Genomic DNA, 7,599 nt, shown 5'->3' on the forward strand with positions numbered 1-7,599 from the left:
TAGTGCCTTTGTGTAGACTCATTCCATATGCTCGCATCTATGGCCTTAGATAGTATGTTTCTGGTTTGAAAGTTGCATTTTCCAGAGAGAATTACATAAAGGAAAAACGTGCCTTTATTGTTTTGTTGCAAACATGTCAAAAGGAACAAACATTGGTGACAAGCAATCATTGTTATTTCAGAGTAATTTTGAATTGATGTTTTTTATTTTTCTTTTGATTGTTTAATAATGTTTGGAGTCTCAATTATTTTTGAAAATAGCCGATATTGTTGACACTTGGGACCCTCTTTGGAAAGACATAAATAAAGATTATGAAGAGGAGTTAGCATTGCAGCCACAACTAGAGTCATTTCTTGGTAGAATGTTTTATGTGTGGGAAGAAAATCACAAGACAGTAGCATGGCAAGCAACAGTTAGAGAAATGTTGTCTTGTGTACGATCATTGACCCTACAAAGGTTTCCAAAATAGCATTGTTGACGAGCTTGCAATGCATGAATTTGTGAGTGCAACTATATTCTTCTTAAACTTTATATGTTTGATAGTTAATCAACTTACTAATATTTTAATCAGTATGAACACCCATGCTCTAGTTTCATCGCATCTACGAGCTGAGTTGGTAAATTGTGCAAAAATTTGCACTACAGATCATGAGGATTACCTTTGTGCATTGTTGGAGAATGACAAAAAATTGATTAACACTCTATGCAAGAGAACCACAAAGGGAGAGGAGCCATGGAATCCTCTTACACAAAGATATCTAGCTAGGCTTCTTTTCGATGTAAGTGTGCTTGACATTGTATCCCTTTTTTTATTCTTTAATGGAAGACTTTTGTTTTGAAAAGAATTGGTTTATTATGAAGGTTCAAATGTCAAAAGAACTACACACTAAGTTAGAGAGAAAAAAATCATTGCTTTCTAAAGAGGACTTGAAAAAAGAAGAGGTTAAGATCATGAATGATCTTTATTATAAGTTTTTGGATTGTGTAGGAAAGGTATATAACCATCTCTTAGTGTTTTCTTTGATCTATGGTAAGAGGGGATTTCAATTGACTAGCATTCTTGTTTGGTAGTTTCTCAACATTGTTGACCCAATGCTAGGGAAGGACTGGTTTGATCATGTGATGAGCCTTCAATGGGGAAAGGATAGTTGGGCTACTATAGAGAAACTAAACTTGATTGCTCTACATGTGCTTCCATAGAAAATAAAATCTTATGGGTGTCAGTACTAGAGGGAAGCAAGATCACCAGTGCAGCTTATTGCATGGTCAAAAGAGACCACAAGTTTTGAGGGTGAGCATCTTGATGCAAATAGTTTATCAACAAGGAACTTGTGTATGTTGAGTCATTTGCTTGATTTTTTTTACGTGCTTTGTGTGAAAGGTGGCTAAAACGAGAGGGAGCTTTGTAGAGGATCTTAGATAAATCTAAGAAGCTTCTTGTAGACTATGTGGATGTACTAGGAGGGATTGATATTCCTCCCTTGTGCACCATGGATATGTACTCCACCGAGATTGTGGTGGAGGAAAGGACATTTTTATTTCCTCTAGAGATGGATTTGGAAACCAAAATGAAGGACATAGAGTTGTAAGCCTTAAAGAGGATTGACAACAGCCGCATGGCGCGACTAGTTTACAGGTAGATAATCGTTTAAATATTTTTGTGTCATAATATGGGCTTCAACTAGTGTTGCATATGGCTTCTTGTTTGAGATTAGAGATAGTTTAGAGATTTTTACTTGTCTTGACACTTTTTTATAAATTGAAGCAACAAGCTTTTTGGAAAAGGACCAAAAGGTATCCTGCTACTACTGCTACTACTGCAAACCATGTGATCCATGTGATTGATGATATGTCACCTCTCTTGGGTATAATATTGTTTTCTTTTTTGAGTCTTCTTGAAACTCAGTTAGATTTCTCATGTTTATATAGAATATGTGTTTGTTCTTGTAGAGAGTGGGGGCACACAGAGATTCCAATGTGCCCTATAGTTTGTCTTTACACCATTGCATCTTCACCATGTTGAGCAGTCTCGTTGCAGTGATACTAGGCGTGTTGCTTTTCTTGGTGACTATATTGCGATTGCTGGGGATTTTTGTAGAGTGGCGTGTAGTCTAGATCATGGATGCCTGTACATGAGCATATGACTAGAGCTCAATCTACATAGATTACATATCGGAGGAGTGGTAGATCAATGTCATGGGCTGCAGACTTCATCTTTGTTGACTTGCCATTTGGAGGCTATCTACATTCACCATCACCTCAACATCCATGGGATATATGTACAGAGGATCATGTATGATCAACTATTCATTTGAGCCATTGTCCTTTGGCGGATTTGGGGTGGCTACTTGTGATGGCGCCTCTTACAAGTAAAAAATTCATTCTTGCAAATTGATATTGTCGTTAATACGTTCATTTTTAATCATTGATGGCTTTTGTTCTTGTAGGAGACACAATCTTTTAGGTTGAAATATTTTGTAAGGCATCGAAGTTGATCATTCATTAACGTGTGGTGGTTTTGCATCATGCACCTTATGGATATGTAGTGTCATCCGGCAAGCGACATGAGGTGATCTTTCTATTTATAATTTTATGGTAAGCAAGTGTGAATGTGTAGTTTTTAAAATTTATTTTATGTTTCCTTTTGTAGTGCGACACTTCTATTATGTTCTTGGTCCACAAACACGGACCACCCCCACCACTTTACATTGCAGAGAGTGCTTCTTTGTTTCATGGATTAGGGATGAGTGCCATGGATAGCACTATGCGTCACTATTTGCCAGATTTAGGTTGAGATCTTATGAACTCCGGATTGCCATTGATAGGGTATGCATAGAAGAGCTATACTTTTGTGGCATGTTTTATTGAGTTGTTGTTTCATCCTAGGGGGTTATGTCTTGAGTTTGGATGTGGGACAACTCCTATTTTGACAGGTTGTTTGGTGTCTGGTTGTACATGTGCATCTCTAGATTTTGATGAGGCACTTGTTTCTACTTGCTTATAGCCCTTGATTTGACCAAGGAAGCAAGGGAGAGAGGACGCAACCACATCCATAAATGTGGTGGACGATGGAGACGACTTGTGGGCGAGAACCCTTTTGATGATTTGTGAGACTCCCTCTCTCGACTTACCACAAGACATTCATAGTATTTATTTTGTTTGGGTTATGGTAGTGGACATTTATGGTTGATTATCTTTTTGTTGTCTTCCTTAGGATTGTATGAGTCATGGGATAAACATTGCTATTACCACTTGTAGGTTTTTGTGCATATGATTTTATGGGCCATTGTTGTTTTGTTAAATTGAAATTTTGTGTGTATTTTGTTTCATTGAAGTGCATTACCTGGATACATTGAGGTGGAGGTGAGACGTATGACATTGGGACCAGGTTACGATGGTCGTCCAAAAGATAGGCCTTGAAGAAGGCATCTCTTCATAGATGATGAGTGTGCTTCAAGTTAATAATTTGTATGTAACTTTGAACAACGGTGTAATGTGGCTTTGATTATTGATCCAGATAGGGTTTTAGTAATGTTTTCTCAGCATCTCTAATAAGTCTCACATATATTTTTGTGTACCTACTTTTTTCTCTCATGTATGCAAGGATGGCTCCACAATAGAGAGAGTTTTTTTTGGTATACAATGTCTCTTTCGTCTTCATGTTGTTTAGTTTGTGACAAATGGATAACCACCACACACTCTTGCACTTTTTCAATTCACTCTAAGAAGTGCAAATTGTCTCAAAGGAGTTGCTCAATTATCTTAATGCTCGAAAATACTCGCTTGCTAAAGAGGATGCAAATTGGTAAGAAAAATTGTGGTAATTGTGAGTCAATGTACATAACATACTTAGACAAATAACGCACACCTAGGTGAAAATTATAATAAAACCCCCTATATCTAGGCCCTATGTACAATGAAATATTTACACAAATGGGCCATAATACGTTTTTATTTAATTTGTTGGCTCAACTAGCCCAATGACTAGCTAGCTAAGGGTTTTAAAGAGATATGGGGCAGGTCCCCTAACTCACACACGCCTATGTACAATGAAAGTGTGCGGATATCCACAGCTTTTGAGTGATTTTGATAGGGTGAGGGAATTAGGGTTGTAGAGAGACACACACAGCTTCGAGAAGATGAAGGAAGCTCAAGGCACACAATAGAGAGCAATGGAAAGACAGATAGCCCTAGAGTGATGGGCATATATATAATGCTCGGGGGAAAAAACCTCCTAAAGAGGGAAAAAATGCCCCGGCGGTCCTAGAGTGTTCACACTCATCACTACCACATGTATATGGTAACAAATACTCCCTTGAGTGATGCGGTGAACGAGAGCTGGCACATGAGTAAAGGGAAGTGCCATGCCCTGAGGACATGATCAGTCCACCAAGGGGAGTAAGCCCAAAGCTTTGTGGAAAGCTTCAATCTTCTCACGAGACAATGCCTTTGTGAAAAGATCTACAAGGTTGTCCTATGTTGGCACATAAGCCAAGATGATCTCTCCTGCTGAGAGCCTCTCCCTAACATAGTGGTAATGCACCTCAATGTGCTTTGTGGGAGCATGAAAAACTGGGTTCCTCGCAACTGCCAATGCGCTCTAACTGTTAGTGTAGATAGCGTTGGCAGTGTTGTGTCCAACACCCAAATCAGTCATAAGGCGTCTGAACCATACACACTCAACCGTAGCTGTGAAGATTGACCTGTACTCAGCCTCACAACTCGAAGTGGCCACAGTAGGTTGCTTAATGCTCAACCATGATATACATGAACTGCCAAGCATGAAACAAAAACCACTTGTGGACACTCGCATGTCAAAACAACCAGCCCAATCTGAGTCTGAAAAAAGCATGTAAGTCTGGCGACAATGATCCCCCCTTGGGATAAAACAAGCAAAGATGTAAAGTGCCACTAAGGTAACGGAAAATCCTCTTGAAAGCCTGCCAATGCTTAGACACTGGGCTATGCATAAATTTGCTGACCTGTGAGACTGCAAACTGAATATCTGGCCTCGTGTTGCATACATAAATAAGGCAGCCAACAGCAGTTTGGTAAAGAGTGACATCAGCACGATCGCCAGCATCATGTAGACTCAACTTCAAACCTGTTTCCATGGGAGTGGCAATAGGTTTGCAATCCTCAAGTCCAAACTTACATAGCAATGCCTCTATGTAACTTTTCTGACACAAGGCAATACCACCATCACACTTCTTAAACTGTATACCCAAGTAATGATGCAACAACCCCAAATCTTTCATCTTGAAAGTAGCATTCAAATCAGCCTTAAATTCAGCAATATGTCTCTCATTTGGTCTAGTGATCAGCAAATCATCGACATAAAGAACCACAATGAGAAGTACATCACCCTCATGCTTTACATACATGTGCTTTCTGTTGGACTGTTACGAAAGCCTTGTTTAACGAAATGAGTGTCAGATTTCTCATACCAAGCACGAGGAGATTGCTTCAACCCATACAAAGCCTTCTTACATCTGCACACTTTGTCCTCTTGTCCTTTTATGACAAAACCGCGAGGCTGCGTTACATAAACTTCCTCAAATATGTCACCATTCAAGAAAGTAGTAACAATGTCTGATTGATGTACATCCCAACCAAAATGAGCTGCCAATGCACATAGAAAACGCACATTAGTCATATGACAAGTGGGAGCAAAAGTCTCTTCATAATATATGCCTTTTTGTTGTGCATAACCCTTTGCAACAAGTCGAGCCTTCAGGCGATGGATCTCACCATTCGGCTTGCGTTTCAACTTGTAAACCCACTTCGTACCAATGGCCTTTTTGCCAGGATGCCAATCACATAAAGTCCACGTGTAATTTTCTATAAGTGCATCATATTCTGATTGCATGGCAGCCATCCAATTTTCTGAATTCTGTGCTTCATCAAAAGATAGAGGCTCCTCAAAATCATGTCAGCTAGACACAGCCAAAGCATAACAATGTGATGCATAAGATGCATGGTGAGAGCCTGAACGAGTATGACTAGACAAAGGTGCTTCCAATTTACTCTCACGCAAAGTGTGCACCAACCATTTTGGCATACCTCTAGCTTGCTCATTTTCAGCCCTTTCCTCATCAAGTACATCATGTACATCTGCATTATTAATAGGCTGATCTGTAACATTTTTGGAAACCCCCATAGGCTGTACATTTGCCTCATTGGAACATACATTTGTATTTCCACCACTGAAAAGAGGCAACAAAGTGTCATAAATGTCCTGTGAGCTTACATTACTGTCTCTAGTACATGACAGCAAGGGCTGAACAGAATCTTCCACAAACACTACATCCTGTAAAACCAGAATACGTTTTGTTTGTGGATGATACAACCTGTAACCTTTGCTTTCAGCACTATAACCAACAAAAATACATTTGACAGCCTTATCATCCAATTTTTTGCGCTGTGTTTGTGGCACCAAAGCATATGCCAAACAACCAAAAACACGCATGTGATCAATGGAAGGCTTTCTATCATGCCATGCTTCATATGGAGTAATAGACTGCAAAGCTTTTGTAGGACACGTGTTAAGTACATAAGTGGCACATATGATGGCCTCAAGTCAAAAAGAATGCGGCAAAGCTTGACTGTTGACCATACATCGTGCCATTTCTGTCAGTGACTTGTTTTTCCTCTCAGCACTACCATTTTGCTGAGGTGTATAAGGTAGTGTACATTGGTGTTTTATCCCAGGACTAGCCAGAAATGCATTAAATTCATGAGACATATACTGCCCCCCTTGATTGGAACGGAGGGTGCCGATAGTACATTTCGAGACATTTTCAGCCATAGCCAGAAACTATTTGAAGCACATAAAAACTTCGGACTTCGCTTTAAGCGGAAATACCCATGGATGCCTGGAGTAATCATCAATGAAAGTCACGAAGTAAAGGTAATTGCCCAAGGACGGAGTTTGCATGGGCCCACAAACATCACTATGCACAAGCTCCAACCTGCATGTTGCCCGAACTGAACCATCCTTTGGAAACTTATAACGCTGCATCTTACCCAAAATACAGCCTTCACAAACATGTTTGACAGCTTCAAGAGGCGGCAAAGAAGCAACCATATCAGATTTCTGCAAATGCAGCAAACTGGCAAAATTCAGATGACCAAAACGTGCATGCCAAAGTTTTGCATCTGAAATAGCCTTTGAATCTGCAACAACATTTGCAAAATTTTGTCCACGCTTGTCATACAAAGTGAGCTTATACAGCCCACGACACAAAATCCCAGATGCAACGATTTCATCACCAAAACTGAGATCATGAACTGTACATCTGTCATCCACAAATTTGACTACAAGTCCAAGTCTAGCAAGTGCAGATATAGACAAAAGATTCTTTTTGATCCCAGGTACATAGAGTGCATCAACAAGTGTGAAAGAACTGCCATTAGCAGCAGTAAGCACAATCTTTCCAACTCCCTGAACCGGATAAGAGGCATTGTTGGCATAAGTGATTGAATTCCCATGAGGGACAGACTCGAGAGAGGTGAACAATTCATGATGTGAGGTAATGTGTTTTGTAGCACCACTATCAAAATACCACACATGTGAATCTGTAGCAACTGACAAGCATG

This window comes from Adiantum capillus-veneris, chromosome 28 (assembly GCF_014529385.1).
Source record: "Adiantum capillus-veneris isolate H3 chromosome 28, ASM1452938v2, whole genome shotgun sequence".
Classification (NCBI taxonomy): Eukaryota; Viridiplantae; Streptophyta; class Polypodiopsida; order Polypodiales; family Pteridaceae; genus Adiantum; species Adiantum capillus-veneris.